Source organism: Halichoerus grypus, chromosome 6 (genome assembly GCF_964656455.1).
Source record: "Halichoerus grypus chromosome 6, mHalGry1.hap1.1, whole genome shotgun sequence".
Lineage (NCBI taxonomy): Eukaryota > Metazoa > Chordata > Mammalia > Carnivora > Phocidae > Halichoerus > Halichoerus grypus.
Window position 1 is genome coordinate 70009677 of NC_135717.1, and position 18700 is coordinate 70028376.

At 37.2% G+C, this 18700-nt stretch overlaps 1 protein-coding gene across 9 annotated transcripts in view; it reads right to left on the reverse strand.

Annotated features, from left to right (window-relative positions):
• The window catches only part of ARHGAP12 (Rho GTPase activating protein 12), a 124806-nt gene that overhangs the window by 62190 nt on the left and 43916 nt on the right, over positions 1 to 18700 (reverse strand). The window lies entirely within an intron of this gene.

Here is an 18700-nt window from a genome sequence, read left to right on the forward strand (position 1 = left end):
CTAGAGCACGAGCAGAGGGGGAGGGGCAGAGGGAGAGGGAGAGGCAGACTCCCCGCTGAGCAGGGAGCCCGATGCGGGACTGGATCCCAGGACCCTGGGATCACCACCTGAGCTAAAGGCAGACACTTAACCAACTGAGCCACCCAGGCGCCCCTAATTTGACTTTTAGAAATTATTATTTAAAAATAAACATCACAGTTAGCAAGACACTGATAAGAAGCATTTTCATGAGAAGAATAAAACTAGGATGCCAAGTATCACTGCTTTTATTCAACACTGTACTGGAGGTTCTAAGCAATGTACTAGTAAGATATGAAAAATGAGTTAAACTCAAATACCTTAGAGGAAAAAAGATACCCTGATATTTGTCAATGACATAACAAATATCTGGAAACTCAAATCCATAAAAACTAAGAAATTTAGTAAGTTGGCCTGATAAAAGATCATCTAATCAATTTTCCATACATGAGCAAGGGCAAACAGGAAAATGTAACAACAGAAAAACCTCATTCACAATAGGAAAATAATACAAATAAGCTTTAAAAGAAATGTACAAAACCAAATGGGGAACACTTATAAAATCTCCCTCAGGTGCCTAAAATCATACTTGAATAGATAAACCTTTGTTCCTAAATAAAAAACTGAACTTTATAATCATGTTACCTCTGCAAAAATTAATGTATAAATTCTACAAATTCAATGCAATGTCCAGCAAGCGGTATAGTTAGTACACTGCCTAGCAAACAGCAGCACTTAATGAAATTTGTTAAATGAATGAACATGTGAACAAAAGAATGCAAACACATAATGCCCAAGTAAAAGCAAAATTCAAGGAGTAGGAACTGGTTACATGTGATAAAAAGAGAAGAAACTAGGAAAACATCCACATTTCTAGTATGGGGAAAGGATGGACAGTTGTGTCACCATTTAAGATAGACACTATTTAAAAATGAATTGGGGGCACCTGGGTGGCTCAGTTGGTTGAGCGACTGCCTTCGGCTCAGGTCATGATCCTGGAGTCCTGGGATCGAGTCCCACATCAGGCTCCCTGCTCAGCAGGGAGTCTGCTTCTCCCCCTGACCCTTCCCCCCTCTCATGCTCTCTCTCTCATTCTCTCTCTCAAATAAATAAATAAAATCTTTAAAAAAAAAAAAAAATGAATTGGGAGTCAAGTACTCAACTAAACACTAAGGTTATAAATATGAATTTTAAAATATACTGTCTTCTAAGACTTCATAATACAGCAAAAGAAAAGTCAAACAAAAGATCATTTAAATATGTAATAGACAAGACTCAGAGCTATGTATGGGACATGCTATGAGAGCAAAAAGGAAAAAGACCTGGAAACAAGTGACTGAGTCCGAGAAATGAATAAATAAGAGTCAGTCAGGTAAAAGGTGGAGATACAGAGGCAATATGAACAAAAGTTTGGAAAAACAGCATGGTACAGTCAAGGAATGTTGTGACTCCTAGAGTAGGTAAAAGGAGTAGCAAGAGAAAGATCTAAGAAACAGCAAATTACAGAACAAGGAGGTTGAAGACTTTAAGCCAGGAAGTACATTCTGATTTAAAATTTAGAAATATTACAGATTTTAGAGGGACATAACCAGAGGCAGAGATCAGTTAGGCTGGTACAAAAGTACAGACAGAAGATGAGGAGAGCTGCAATGGGACAAGGATAGCAGAAATGGAGCAGCAGGGCCAGATTTAAGAAATAATTAAGTTAAATTAGCATGCAGATTTTGTTTGTTTATGTGAAGCATATTTTTTGTTGTGTCTGTGTGTGTTTAACTACAGATCAAATAATGCCAAGATAAAGAATAACATAAAAAAAGAGAAGCAAAGAAGAGTTCCATTCAGATTGTATTAGGTTGATAAGCCTTTGAAAAATGCTCACAGACTGTTGGATATAAAGACTGGGAGTTCAGTACAGAAATCAGGGCTAAAAATATAAATGTAAGTCATCAGTATTTACATGGGGCCAATAACTTAAGTGAGTATACAGAATGCGAGGAAGAGGAAAACAACTCTGGAGAATACTAAACAGTTGCTGAAATTAAATTGAGAATATAGGTATAAAGTTAGCACAGAGTCTGACATGGTGACCTCTAGTGTTTTATTATTACAATTATTATTGCAATTAATATAATTAAAGTACCAAAGTTGGAGGATCTAGTAAAAAAAAAAAGGGGGGGGGGGAGCAAGGAAAGTCAGAAATAGAAGATCTAAACAGGAAAAGGTAGTATTTAAAAATCAGAGAGAAGAAAATTTTAAAAAGGGGAATTTGGACCATATCATTCCAAAGACTTCAATACAGGGGCTCTGGAACAATCACTAGAAATTAAGAAGTCATTAAAGGACTTCAGCTTCCAGCCATGAGAATCCAAAATTATCTTCCTGCCATCAACAAGGAGAAAAGTGAATGAAATCTAGGAAACAAGTATATCCAGGCATTGTACAACAAGCAGCGCAGAACTGTGATCTCAGAAAGAAGAAACAAAGGAGGTGCGTCCTACCATTCCAAGCTTTCTGCCTGGAGGTAGTTTCCAGAAATCAGCACAGGGAGGAGAGACCCAAACGGTTTCAGTGACTAAACAGGAAAGATAAAGGTTTACATTTATTATTTAAAATGACAAAGGGAATCATACAAGAAATGAAAATAATTATATAAATATCAAACACCGTTGAGAGAGGAAAAGGAGAATGATCCCTAATTTTTCCAGGGAATCTCCAAATTTTGTTGGTGTTCTTCAAAACTGATAAATTAAGCAATGGAGGTGACAGTTATGTCTGAAATCAAGAGATATAAGAGTAATCTTAAGTAGAAGAACATATAGTTAGAAGAGGTTTATTGACAATGAATGAATGGTAAAATTTAGTATTTCACATTGTTACTTACCACCAGTTAAATTTTTTGAAAGATGTTCATTTGAAATGTTGCTCATTTCCTATCAGAAATAGTTTCTAGCAGAAGTAAAAATTTTGTTTTCTTAATTAAGAATTAACTTCATGGGGCACCTGGGTAGCTCAGTAGGTTAAGCGTCTGCCTTCAGCTCAGGTCATGATCCCAGCGTCCTGGGATCAAGCCCTACATCGGGCTCCCTGCTCAGTGGGAATCTGCTTCTTCCTCTTCCTCTCCCTCTCTGTGCTGGCTCTCTCTCTCTCTCAAATAAATAAATAAATCTTTAAAAAAAATTAACTTCATAATTAAAATCAGCTTATACTTTCAACTTCCAAAATGCGTGGAAAGAGAACAGAAGAGGACTCAATATTTTTGTTAATACTCTCACCTCTGGCAAAACGAAACTGTGTATATTTATTATCAACTGCTGAAACCACTGAGAAAAAAAATCGAGAATTACCATTTATTGATCACTAAGAACTTTCCTCAAGAACTCTTAAAAATATGTTCTCAATAGAAAAAAATACTTATAGAATATCAAACTAATGTTTACATACATACAAAACACAGTAACTTCAAAGAGGAATGTAAATAATTACACAGCATTTTGTATGTTAAAAAAAGTATTTTTGGCTCACTAAACACACTCAGTGCTGGTGAAAGTCAAATGTAAGAGCTTCAGTTTATTACTGGTAACTTTAATTAGCTGAAACCTTTTTAGCCAACAGTTTGGCAGTATGTTTCAAAAGCTTTTAAAAATATTTTTAGAACCCTGAGCAAAGGGGGGAAAAAAATCCTAAGTACGGAAAAGTTTTTCACACAAAGATGTTCACTCCAATGTTATTTATCAGAAATAAATTAGAAACCATCTAAAATAAATAATCCAATCAAGAAATGACTGGACATGAACAGACATTTCTCCAAAGAAGACATCCAAATGGCCAACAGACACATGAAAAAGTGCTCAACATCACCTGGCATCAGGGAAATACAAATCAAAACCACAATGAGATACCACCTCACACCAGTCAGAATGGCTAAAATTAACAAGTCAGGAAAGGACAAATGTTGGCGAGGATGTGGAGAAAGGGGAACCCTCCTACACTGTTGGTGGGAATGCAAGCTGGTGCAGCCACTCTGGAAAACAGTATGGAGGTTCCTCAAAAAGTTGAAAATAGAGCTACCTTACAACCCAGCAATTGTACTACTAGGGATTTACCCCAAAGGTACAAATGTAGTGATCTGAAGGGGCACCTGCACACCAATGTTTATAGCAGCAATGTCCACAATAGCCAAACTATGGAAAGACCCCAGACATCCATCGACAGATGAATGGATAAAGAAGATATGGTGTGTGTGTGTGTGTGTGTTTGTGTGTATATATATATATATATATATATATATATATACACAATGGAATATTACACAGCCATCAAAAAATTAAATCTTGCCATTTGCAACAACGTGAATGGAACTAAAGGGTATTATGCTAAGCGAAATAAGTCAATCAGATGATCTCACTGATATGTGAAATTTAAGAAACAAAACAGAGGATCATCGGGGAAGAAAGGAAAAAATAAAACAAGACAAAACCTGAGAGGGAGACAAACCATAAGAAACTCTTAATCACAGGAAACAAACTGAGGGTTGCTGGAGGGGAAGGGGGTGGAGGAATAGGGTAACTGGGGGATGGACATTAAGGAGGGCATGTGATGTAATGAGTACTGGGTATTAATAAAGCTGATGAATCACAGACCTATACCTCTGAAACCAATAATACATGATATGTTAATTTTAAAAAAATAAATTAAAAAAAAAAACATCTAAAAACCATCCAGCAACAGAGGAATGGTTAAGTAAAGAATGATATATGAGGCAATTTATATTTTTATTTCAGAGAGGCACTAAAAATGGTGACGAGTTTTAATAACATTATTAAAAAAAGTTATGAGCTTAATGGGATTAGCAGACTATATAACTGCTTCTAACTTCCAACTAAACTCCAACTAAAAATTTAGAAGTATGGAGAAAAACCAACTAAAACATTATCAGTTTCCTCTGGATAATGGGAATATGTATAATTTTTTTTCTATGTGCTTTATTTCCCAATTTTATTTTTCTCAATTTTACAGTGAGAATTATTACCTTTAGAGTTTGATTAGGACAAGAATCCGGGGCACTTGCTCAGTCCAGGGAGACTCATAAAAGTGACAACCAGAGTATTAACACTACGTAAACGAGTCTTTTCTTAACAGGTGGTCAGTGGATCATCTATATCAGACTCATCTAGGAATTTTTTTTTTTTTAATTTAAAATTCTTGAGTCATATCCCAGAGTCACTGGGGATGGACAATGGTGGGGGGCAGTAGTCAAGAATCTGTATTTTTAAGTACTCTATGGGATCCTTATGTATACTATTGTTTAGAACACACTGATAAAATTAAATCTTCCTGAATGGACTCAGGGCAAACTAGTCCCCCTGGCCCAATAAATTTGTATTATAAAAAGCAAAGTACTTAAAGACAATTCTGTTCATACCACCAGTTGTTTCTCAGTCTGCAGATAAGTCAGAGAATTAAAATAACAAGAAGTACTTTCAACATATGAATCACATAAAAATTAGCTTTCTAATATTTTTAAGACTTAAGTATTGTGCACTTAAACTGAACAAAGAACCCTGTTCATCAACTATAGACAACAAGAGTAAGTGATTTTTTTCATACAAAATAATCTTTAAAAGGAGAGCACAGAAACAAAGTTAATTTTATGGGCCATATCGGTCATTAATTAACAACCGAACTAGGACTAGTACCTCTGCACATGACCCAATTTTGTATTTAAAAAAAGCCCTGGCCTGTTCCACTTTATCTATACATAGATTAAAATAGTCCTCCAACTATCCACAGAAAGAAAAAATTGGGGAACCATATATATAAAAAGATAACTTTAAACTTAAGACTCTACCTGAATCCTTACTTTTTTTAATACCAAAAACACAGAGATTTGTCCCCTTTTTTCTTTTAACATGAGTTCAATTGCTTCTAAAATAAACTTCAGGGAATGGCAGAATACGTATTTACTAAGGAGTTATACCTATTGTTTCTTAAATAGCATATGCTACTCAGTACTGATACTTAGGTACCTATCTTCATATTAACAATAATAAAAACAATAACAATGATGAATTATATTTACATAAGTATACTTCTATTTATGTTACTGAATAATCAGTTTAAGTCCCTGCAGCCTATAATCATATTTTTTATTTAGTTTATGGGTTAAAAAAAAAAAAAAAGGGCACTTACCAAATATCAGACTCCAAAACAAAATTTAAATTATGTTTTAACTCTATTTTAATTCATATGGAAAAAAGACATTTATGTTCCTTTGGTAATTTACCTGCTTAAACTCTGCCTTACCATAATTGCTAATTATCATTAACACTGGGCCAGTTAACAGAATAGAGCGACAAAAAATAGCCAACAAGCCAATATTCAGTTAACATAACACTAAAATTTGTTTTAGTTTCACAATTGAAAACTGCGTATCAATTTTAACTGGAAAATGTAACTTTCCAAAAGAAATCTTTTTGCTTAAAACGAAATTTTAGGGACAAAAACATATTATCCCTTGTTTGATAATTTTATAATATAAATTCTAATGTTTATATCTTAAAGCATGACTGCATTGAGATTTCAGGGTGTGCAGAGCATAGGGATATTTTCTATGATTTTACTTATTTAACTACCATTTGAGAACTAATTTCAAGCTGTGTGGGAGATGAAAGTAAGACAGTTCCTGTCCTTAAGGGCCAGCAACCTAGTAAAGAGACAGATAATAAAACGATTCCAATAGCATGAGCTACGTGCCACAGAGGGCTGTGTGTACAGGATGCTCTAGGAGCACAAAAAAGCAGCAATAAACAAGAAGAGAGTGATGCGTGATGTGGAGGAAAGGTTCACAGCAGAGGTTTAACTGGATCTGTAAATGGAAGCAGGAGGAAGCCAAGTAAGTCAAAGGAAGTTGTGAAGGCGCTCCAAGTACACTCAAAATCTGTTTTAGCTGACATAACACAAAGAAATAAAAAGCAGCCTTCCCATAATGAAACATAACTGTGGCTCAGGGGAGTCAGTACTGTGAAAAGCTTTAATAAATATTATTTTCACAGTTAAAAAAAAACAACAAAAACCTCTTTTCTGTAGTTTTTCTATTTATTGCACTTGAGGTTGCTGAACTCCTATAGGGTTTGTTACCTTATATTCATACACTAAAACTTTTTTAGCTCATCTTTCATCTTGTTTCTGTCCTCTCCCCCTCCCCTGTGATCACCTTAGCCAACAACTTGAACAACCCCTTCACACCATCAGAGATCTGCCACCATTTCTGTCTCTCCCCTGACAGACAATAAGAAGGCAGGCCCCAAGTAGGAAAGCTGTGAAGTCTAACAAATGCTTATTTCTAGGAAGCCATAAACAAACATACTGATGAAGTCGTTTCTGTGCTACCAACCTGCAAAAACAGATGCCAAGTGACAACAGTGCAATTGTGCCATGCCATTCTAACTAAAATTACTGGTAGGTAAAGACAGTCTGTACCTAGAAGGTGGATAGGTAAGAGCTGACAGACACCACAGTGAAAAGCCCCAGGTAAAAGGGACCAATACATTATACATAGTCACGAGGGTGTGCACAATTAGGAAGTTTATCACAGGTAAAAAGATTTGCCAAAAGAAGAACAAAAGACAAATTTCCCCTTAAAGATTAAGCCCACACCCACCTCCTCCAATAATTTTCTGTTGTGCCCTCACATGCATCTCTTCCTACAGCCTTACTACGCTGTAGCTTATTGTGGTACTTATTACACTGTACTATAATCTCAGATTTACTTGTCTGCCGTTTCTTCTAGAACTTGATTATCTTTAAGACAGATATATTTGCCTTGTTTATTTCTTCATCTACAGTGCCTAACACGGCACCTGCACATAGTAAACACTCAATATGTCCCCGAATGAAAATTACTTTCATATAAACTAAGAAGCTATTATGGAATCCATATACTGAAATTAATTCCTTACTCCTGTTTTTATAGTCTCCTTGGGAAATCTTACCTAATTCTACTGTTTCAATAAAATCAAACTCACCCTGTAACATCCACCTCTCCCCCTAAATGACAGACATGTATTTTGAAAGACATACTAGCATGGATCCTCCACACATTCCTCAAACTCCTTATTATCCTCTGCCTAAACTTTTTTTTCCCGGTAACACACTATCTTTGAATATTCTCCAGTTCAAATAATAGCATCATAAGCTACTCAATCAGAAATCTCCAAGTCATCTCGTGTCTCTTCTCTTACTCCAAAGAGTTCCACTAATTCTTCCTCCTAATATACCTTGAATTCCTTCTTCTCTTACCCTCAAGATAACTATCTTAGTCTAGGTCCTCTTCATCTTTTTTGCTAAATGACTACAAGCACCTATGGGGGGCGACTGCCTCCATTTCTTCACCCTGTTCAATTGGTCTTCCACGGTACCAATAATAATTCTCTAAAAACACAAATCTGATCTTTTTTAAAAGATTTTATTTGAGAAAGAGAGAGCGAGCGCACAGAAGCAGGGGGAGGGGCAGAAGGAGAGGGAGAAGCAGGCTCCCCCGCTGAGCAGAGAGCCCGACACGGGGCTCTATCCCAGGACCCTAGTATTATGACCTGAGCCAAAAAGTAGACGCTTAACCAACTAAGCCACCCAGGTGCCCCAACACAAATCTGATCTTGTTATTCACCTGCTTAAAAACATCAATGAATACTTCACTGACTATAAAAGAAATTCAAATGCCATAGCTGAGATTGTAAGGCTCTTGAACAGTCCAGTCCCAATCTTTTCTGCCTCATTCATTGCCATTCTCTTTATATTCTTTGCTCTGAAACCCCCATGGGACTCACACATCTACTATGAATGTCATGCTATTCCCCCACCCCTACCACTACCTTCAAATCTTTGTCTATCCTTCTGTATGGGATATCCTGTCCCTAATCACCAACCAGTGAACTGCATATAAAACTATAAAAGAGCTGGTTCAAAGGTCACCTTCTCTTTGAGACGCTCCTCTATGCCTCAATGTAGAACTCCCATGTATCTAGAGCAGCACTAACACAAATATAGTATGAGCTAGGTATGACATGTAAAATTTTCTAGTGGGGGGCACCTGGGTGGCTCAGTCGGTTAAGCATCTAACTCTTGATCTCAGCTCAGGTCTTGATCTCAGGGTTGTGAATTCAAGCCCCACGCTGGGCCCCATGCTAGGCATGGGGCCTACTTAAAAAAAAAATTTCTAGTAGCCACATTAAAAAGGTAAAAAGGAGGTGAAATGAATTCTAATAATATATTCATTTAACCCAATATATCTAAAATATTAGCATTTTACTATATAATCAACATAAAAATTATAAGTCTTTAAAATCCAGTGTATATTTTATAGCATATCTCAATTCAAATCCTAAAATTTTCATCAAAGTACTTGATCTATATTTAGATTTCATAAAATTTACAATTGAAAAAGCAAATTCATATACACAAATTATTCTATGTCAGTTTTTAAAATTTAACTTAACAATAACTGAAACTAAAGTAAATTCAGTTCCTCAGTCTATCAGCTGCACATTTAAGTGCTCAATAACCACACATGGCAACTGGCCACTGTACTGGAGAGTATCAATCCACAGTATTTTGTGTTCACCTATACTATAGTCCCCCTCACCCTACATTATGTTTGTTATTTTTCAGTCTTTTCAACGAAACTCGAAGCCCCTCAAGAGTTTAGAGGAAGATCATGTATTTTCAAAGTCTAGAAACAAATAAATATAAACTAAAGATCCCTTCTCGAGCCCTGACTCAGATTCTGATCATTTTTCCCAGTAACTACTTTCCCAATCCATAGAAATTTTTTAAAACTAGAAAGGTAAATGAAACAGCTACTAGAAACTAATATTTATTGATGAAACCTCATTGTTAAACATGTGTTGAAAGTATTCAACAAGATATGCTTGTCCTTGGTCGGTTAAGCAAACAAAATTCTCCAATAGGACATTATGCTGAAATAGCAAGACTTAGCTACTATTTTATACTGATGAAGCAACATGCAATGGCCTGGTATGCTGCCATTCATTATCACAAATCTCCCTCTCTAGGGACTTGAATGCTAACTGTGTGATCAGCATTCAGAGGATGACTAAACAATACTCCAGGGCTGAAAGTTCTAGAGAGTAACAAGTTTATGGTACAATCACGAATGAAAAGAATGCATCTGTATTTACTTGTTGAAAGCACACAGTACACGCAGAAGTCTAAGCTTAGACACTGAGGTTTCTGGTAACAGCCAAAAATATAATAAATTTCAAAAAAATATAAAATTAATCGAGTACATGGTACACATTTAATTGGCTGACATACCATCCTTTCTGTCATTTTCTGATAAAAACCTATTCTTTTTTGTTTTTTCAAAAGTAAGATTCTGAAGTAAAATATTCTGAAAAACTATCTAAGGAAAATATAAATTGTCACTTCAAATGAACACAACCAAATAAATGGGTTTCTAACTTACCACACGTACCAATTTGTTAACAAGGCTGCATGTCAGCACTGTAATACAGTTGCTTGGATAATCTATTAATTCCAAACTCAGTGCATAATTTAAGAGTTGACAGTAGTATATCCTTAAAGCTGTACTGAAAATCTTACACCTATACAAAGTAAATAAAAAATAGATGATTTTCTATCATTTTAATGTCCACTTTATACTAAAACAAGAAATGTTTAAGCCCTGAATTCCTTAAAAGATATTCAAAATAGGTATCTAGACACATATAGATGAACTTACTAATATAAAAACATGTGCATACATTCACCCACATATATGCATGAAAAAATCAAAAGATACATATAAGTTCCTGTAACTTGTTTCATTGAATTATGGCTGGTTTTGTTTACCTGTATTCTCTTATTCCGAAGTGCGATTAAAAAAGAAATTTTAGAACAGAAAAAGGCCATTAGTTTTAAACCTATGTAACAATTCTGAAATGAAATTCTACAGCCTAAGCTATAAAGGCAAGAACACACTGATGATACCCATGGAGGTCAGTATCTAAAACTTTAAGTTCACCTAGAAAATCTAGAGCAGGCAAGGAGAAAGGGCTAGTTCACGGTCATGAATATTCTGGGTTCATTCTAAATCAGAAATGTAGTCACTGTGCTTAGAATTAAAAGCCTCATAAGCCACAATGAGAATACGGTTCCCATTAGAGCAAGTTCTCCGAGTTGCTAAAGGATAAAACAGGACAGGGTAGAGAAGAGAAAGGTAAAATGCATGAGGTAGAATGAGACTGTTCCCTAACGACAGTGGTCAAAAGTCTAACACCTCTCTGAATGAGCAGTTCATCCTCAAGTTTCATAAACTGAGGCCTGTCTAGACACTAGGTAATCATTCTCTTTGCAACCATCAGCACCATCCATTTCCAGAACTTTTTTCATCTTACAAAACTTAAACTCTGTACACATCACACAGTAATTCTCTATCCCCTCACCCCTCAGCCCCTGGCAACCAACACTCTACTTTCTGTCTATATGAACCTGACCACGCTAGGTTCTTCATGTAAATGGAACCATATAATATCTGTCTTTTTGTGACTGGTTTATTTCATTTTACATAATGTTCTCAAGACTCATCCATGCTGTGGCATGTGTCAGAATTTCCTTTCTAAGGCTGAATAGTATCCCACTATATGTACATACTACATTTTGTTTATTCATCCCTTCATGGAAACTTGGGTTGCTTCCACCTTTTGCTATTATAAATAATGCTGCTATAAACATGAACACAAAATTTCTATTCCAAGTCCCAGCTTTCAATTCTTTTAGATACTGTGATGATTAATTTTAACTAGACTGGATTAAGAGAATGCTCAAATAGGTGGAAAAACACTATTTCTGGGGGTCTCTGGAAGAGATAAGCATTTAAATCAGCAAAGTAAAGAATACTACCCTCACCAAAGGAGGTTGGCATCTTCCAATCTATTTAGGGCCTAAAGAGAACAAAAAGGCAAAGGAAGGGCAAAATCACTCTCTTACCATGACTCTCCAGGTTCTTGAATGTTAAGACTTAGACAAGGACTTACACCATCAGACTCCCCAGCTCTCAGACCTTCAGACTTGGACTGAGTTACACTACCGGCTTCTCTGGTTCTACTATCTAGCAGATTTGGGCTTTTCAGCCTCCATGATTGCATGAGCCAATTCCTATAATAAGTCTCTTATATCTATAGATACCCTATGGTTCTTTTTGTCTTGAGAACCCTAATAAGAGCCCTTTTCTCTTTTAACACCTCAAATAAAACTTACCATTAGCTCTAAAGGTCATCATTCAAAAAAATAACCCTAATACCTTACATATTTTCCACATTCTGACATCTTACATATACATGGAAGACCATTAATCCAAAAGAGGGGGAAAACTCAGCAGCTAAGCTTAAAAGTAATTTAATTTTCTCTCGACCTCCTTATATATCCTTACTGCCAAAGAGAAAAATATAAAACATTCTACTTATATTTCAAAGTACATGAAATAAAATTCATCTAATAAATACACTTGAATTCTACAGAGTTATTGCTAGCCAAAAATGCGGTTTATTTCCCAAATCCTCAGTCTCCTCTTAGGGTCCTTTCAACCTCTCTTCCTCGTCAAAACTAGTTCTCAATTTGGATTTTTTTTTTTAAAAGGCTCTTAAATACAAAAGATAAGGGGCACCTGGGTGGCTCAGTCAGTTAAGCGTCTGCCTTCGGCTCAGGTCATGATCTCAGAGTCCTGGGATCGAATCCTGTATCGGGCTCTCTGCTCAGCGGGGAGTCAGCTTCTCCCTCTCCGTCTACTCCTCCCCACTGATTGTGCTCTCTCAAATAAACAAATTCTTTAAAAAAAATTTTTTTAAATAAATACAAAAGATATGTTCCCCTAAGTCAAATCAACTACTGACCCTCATCTAAAGACTCAGAATTACTCTATCCTGGTTTTTTTTGTTTTTTTTTTTTAAAGATTTTATTTATTTATTTGACAGAGAGAGACACAGTGAGAGAGGGAACACAAGCAGGGAGAGTGGGAGAGGGAGAAGCAGGCTTTCCCGTGGAGCAGGGAGCCCGACGTGGGGCTCGATCCCAGGAGCCCGGGATCATGACCTGAGCCGAAGGCAGACGCTTAAAGACTGAGCCACCCAGGTGCCCCACTCTACCCTGTTCTAAGGCTCACTTGAAACATGCTGGTCTCCTCTGGCTCCAAATCAGTTATTTATATATGCTTGCTCCTTTTCATTAGGTATCTGAACATTCAAGGAGAAATAAAAAGGTTTTCATTCAGGGTTCAGAAGTCTATAAAAACAAAATGAGAAAATCTGTGACAGAGATCTAAATTAAGATTTACTAACTTCTTGTTTACTGTGTCTGTTTAGGATACTGTTGCTCTTCAGCATGAGACATACTGAAAGTGGCATAAAGATGCCTTGCTCCTTTTAATAGAAGAAAGTGCTAACCATAGGAAGGAACAAGTCTGGTTATCACAGTTTTCAGTCTTCATATTCGATTCCAGTGAATGTACTAACATGAAAATTATTACATAACAACAATGATACAGCAAAGCAAGTGACTATTATAAAAGTATCCATATTTTTCTATTTATATTTAGTTACTAGAGAAACATTAAGATTTATTAATTCCCATTTCAATCATTAAATCTTTAGCTGAATTCCTTCCCACTTGATTATGCCTAAAGAACAGCTAGTTATAAGTTATTATAACTGAACAGTTATTATAACTGATAAACACTATTTTTCCTTAACTCATTTAAATTACAGTAACAGTAACAGAACTGTCAATGAAGAAAAAAAATTACTTGAATTGAAATATGAAATAGATGGCCTTTCCGTAAAAACAAATAATCTAATCCTTAGGCATATGTTACATTACTCGAACATTAACAATACTATCAACATGACACAGCTGCTTAATAATGCTTTTTTTTTTTTTTTTTTAAGATTTTATTTATTTACTTGACAGAGAGAGAGAGAGAGAGTACAAGCAGGGGAAGCAGCAGAGGGAGAGGGAGAAGCAGGCTCCACACTGAGCAGAGAGCCTGACACAGGGCTCAATCCCAGAACCCGGGATCATGAACTGAGCTGAAGGCAGACACTTAACCGACTGAGCCACCCAGGCACCCCAATGCCTTTCAATAATAAACATGACAAATCAAATGAAGGAAAACCTGGCATATCTGAGAGACATGTTTAGTAGATAATAAAACTTTTTTAAAACCATACTTTGCTGGCTAGAAAAGGGATGCACTAGGCTGCACAAGGCATTAGACTCTTCTTTAAATTATGAAATATAGTTATAAAAGGCAAAAAGAAAACTTAACAAAAAAATATTTTTTTTTGAAAATAGAGAATAGGATTAAAAAGAAAACCCACAAAACTCCAGACATCTACTACTCCAGTAGAACCCCTGTTGATGTCTTAAATGAAGTTGTGGACACTTCTAATTTTTAACCTTCAAACATCTCGTACTTCCATAATTTCAAAATGAAATGCCTAAGCTTCCTTTAATACAAAAATCTGGACAGTCTTTTTTTTTTTTTTTTTAAAGATTTATTTATTTATTTGAGAGAGCGAGAATGAGAGAGAGAGAGTACATGAGAGGGGGGAGGGTTAGAGGGAGAAGCAGGCTCCTCGCTGAGCAGGGAGCCCGATGCAGGACTCGATCCCGGGACTCCAGGATCATGACCTGAGCCGAAGGCAGTCACTTAACCAACTGAGCCACCCAGGCGCCCCAAAAATCTGGACAGTCTTAAACCAGCTGATAAACCTCTTGAGCAATCGAGTAAGAGCAACAGTTCTGTTTCATATATTATCTGTAGGACAATGTTTCTGCAATTTTGTGTGAGCATTTTATTGTATTTCACACTTATTAAAATGAGGCAAAAAATAAAAATTGAAAAAAATGGTACAGCATTCCCCTATATTTGATATAGAGACAAGCAATCTATAGTCCAAATCCAGCTTGCAGCTCATTTTTGTAAATAAAGTTTTATCAAAACATAGCCATACTATTTCCATATGGCCTATGGCTGCTTTTTCGCTACAATGAGAGTTGGATACTTGCAAGAGAAGCCATATAAACTCACAAAACCTAAAATATTTACTATCTGGTTCTTCATAGAAAAAGTCGGCAACTCCTGTGAAGATGCCCTCCCCATATTCAGCTAGATTTTACTAAAACCAAATACACAAGAATTAGATGAATTATGTATTTTACGACATTCTTCCAAATTACCTCAAATAAATTACAAAATTTACATCCTTTCAGCAGTGACATTCTCCTTCTATAAACTTCAGAAAGCAGAAAATGCAGTCTTCAGCTTTTATACTAACAGTGAGTTTCAAATGATTTTCTTAATTCACACATAAGTTTTAATACCTATTTAAAAGACAAGAATAGTTCTCTTAACTACAGACTTAGTTATCACAAAGACCTTCAGTGATTGCCTTCAAAAAAATTTTATTTTAAAAATATAACTTTATTAGTAGCTAGCCAATGTCAAACAGACACACAAATTGAATGCAGAATCTCTAGCTTTAAAAATTAACTTATTTCAGGCACCGGGGTGGCTCGGTAGGTTAAGCTCTGCCTTTGGCTCAGGTCATGATCCCAGGGTCCTGGGATTGAGCCCTGCATCAGGCTCCCTGCTCAGTGGGGAGCCTGCTTCCCCTTCTCCCGCTCCCCCTGCTTATGTACCCTCTTTCTCTAATAAATCTAAAAAAAAAATTATTTAACTTATTCTTCCCCACATATTTTCCCTCTGACCTCATAGGTCATCCTATTCATTGCTTTAACCTACTTATTACCTGCATTTCAACAAATCACCTAACATGCTCACAGCTGGCTCTAGTTTAAAAAAAAAAGAAGTCAATACAGATTAACAGACTGACACTATAGGTTAGCAGAGTTTTCTTCCTAGCTTATTTATAAAATTATATTAAATGATATTGTTTATATTTCTTACGTGTCAGGAATTTTTAAGACAATGAATGGTGTCTCATTCATATTCTGGGTTTAATTCTTATTGTTGTACTACTACATTTTGATTTTTACTTTGCATTTGCAAACAGAAAATTAGAGCTGTGAGTATTGCGGGATGAAAAAGTTTGGGAAAAGTTTGTAGAGATCCAAACAGAAAGGAGTTGAAACTTGAAGGGAAAACAAGAATAGCAACTACATAGATTTGAAATACACACAAACACACATACACATATTTTCTAAAGGAAATTAAGAAGCTCTGTGGCAATAAATATTACAGAGTATAAGTGATTTTGTGTTGCAATTTCATTCCCTCTGATTAACAATGACATTTTCCTTCGTCTAAATAAACTTAGGCTTAAACTGTCTATTCAAAATAATTTAATTGTCCTCCAAAAAAGCTGAAGTCACTTAATTATCTTGGTTTTCCAGACACTCCACCTCTCCCATTTCCTCCACTGGCTCCTAGAGGAGTCAATAAGAATTAATGTGTGCAACTTGATTTTTCTATGATGTATTTAGAGACACTCAAGACATGGTGACCCCTAAACTTTTGAAAGAAAGGTGTGTTAGGAGGGACACCTAAAACACCTGAAGTGTACATCACTGCAAAGCATAACCTGGCAGTTTCTATATCAGATAAGGTACCATAACTAATATCATCACCACTTACAGTACCAGAATCATATTGGAATATCCTATATAGTTCCTTGATGTTTACAGTAATGGCTCCTACATGCTTCTACAAGGTTGCTGGCTATTCTGTTCTCTGCAGGTACTTTTAACAAGTCAGGTAATGTCCAGCCAAATCGAAATTTCTTATCGGAGATCATAGGAAAAGAACAGAAATAATCTACTATTCCACAATGGTATCTGGTATTCTTTCGTAAGGTATCGTTCTATCATAAGACATGATCCTTTGCTCATCATCATATCCCCAGAACCTTGCACAATACAAGGTACGCAGCTGGTACCCAATAAACGTTTATTTAGTGAATGTATGAATTAATTAATTATTCCAGTAAATCTAAAGTCATGATTTTTATTTTATTCTTCCCCATTGGTGTTTTCCCTTCCTTTCCAAATAAGAAGTGAGCAAGATACTTAACAAATATGTATGAAAAAAGGAAAAAAAACAGTTCTCTTAAAGCCCTTAGTTAACAATGGGTATTAAAAAACTATTGTTTAGGGGCACCTGGGTGGCTCAGTCGTTAAGTGGCTCAAGTCATGATCCTAGGGTCCTGGGATCAAGCCCCATGTCGTCAGCTCCGCAGGGGAACCTGCTTTTCCCTCCCCCACTCCCCCCCTGCTGTGTTCTCTCTCTCTCTTGCTGTCTCTCAAAATAAAATCTTAAAAAAAAAAAAAAACGATATTTAACTTGATGAGTTCAAACTTCTCTGAAATACAGGGAAGATACTGCAGGTTCTGTTTTCAAATACCCTGCCCTGAAGGGGCAGAGCAAGATGGTGGAGGAGTAGGAGACCTGGATTTTGTCTGGTCTCAGGAATTCAGCTGGATAGGGATCAAACCATTCTGAACACCTACAAACTCAACAGGAGATCGAAAAAAATAGCAACAACTCTCTGAACAGAAATGCGGCCACTTTCTGGAAGGTAGGACGTGTGGAGAAGTGAATCCGAGGCGATAGTCGGGAGGATAGACGGCGGGGGAGGGGGCCTCCCTCGGCCGCTTCTGGCAAGTGATAGAGCCGCGGAGCACAAATTCGAACTTTTAGAAGTCGGCTCTGCTGTGGGACGTCGTTCTGGTGGCTAAGCGGGGGGTGGAACCCTCGTGGGACAGTGTGGTCTCAGGACCCTCAGGGTCACAGAAAGACGGGGGGTGTCTGAGTGCGGCAGAGCTCCCAGGTATCGGAGCGGGGAAGCCCGCTGCAGAGACAGAGACGAGGAGTGGGCTCTCAGCTCGGGGTTGCCACAAACCATGATCCGCGGCACAGTCGGGCCACTGCTCCTCCAGCAGGGACCCAACAAGCGGCAGATCCGGGGACACTCACCTTCTTCCCCCAGGAGGAGAGGTGCGGGAGCACACCGCGGGGATCTGCTGGGTTTGGAGACTCCACACCAGGGTCGGGTGCCAGAGATAGAAACGCTCGGTCACAGGCCGGGTGAGCACGGAGTGCAGCCGGAGACCGGGGAGACGGGAGTGACTGACTGCTTTTCTCTGGGAGCTCACTGAGGAGTGGCGCCGCGAGTTCTCGGCTCCTCCTGGGCGGAGATTAGGAGGCCGCCATTTTCACTCTCCGCCTCCAAAGCTGTACGGAAAGCTTGCAGGGACAAAAGCTCCCGAGAGCAAACCCGAGCAGATTACCTAGCCCGGACCCGGCAAGGGCCGGGCAATTCCGCCTCAGGCAAAGACGTTTGGGAACCACGGCAACAGGCCCCTCCCCCAGAAGATCAGCGAGAACAGCCAGCCAAGACCAAGTTTACCGATCGATGAGAACGGCAGAACTCCAGCGCTAGGGGAATACTGCACATAGAATTCATGGCTTTTTACCATGATTCTTTAGTCTTTCAAAGTTAATTTTTTTTTTAACTTTTTTTTTTTTGAATTTTTCTTTTTCCCTTTTTCAATCAACATCTTATCAATCCCTTTTTCAAAAAACATTTTTATTTTTCATTTTTAGAGTCATATTCTATCCCTTCATAGTAGTTACCCGTATTTTTGGCAT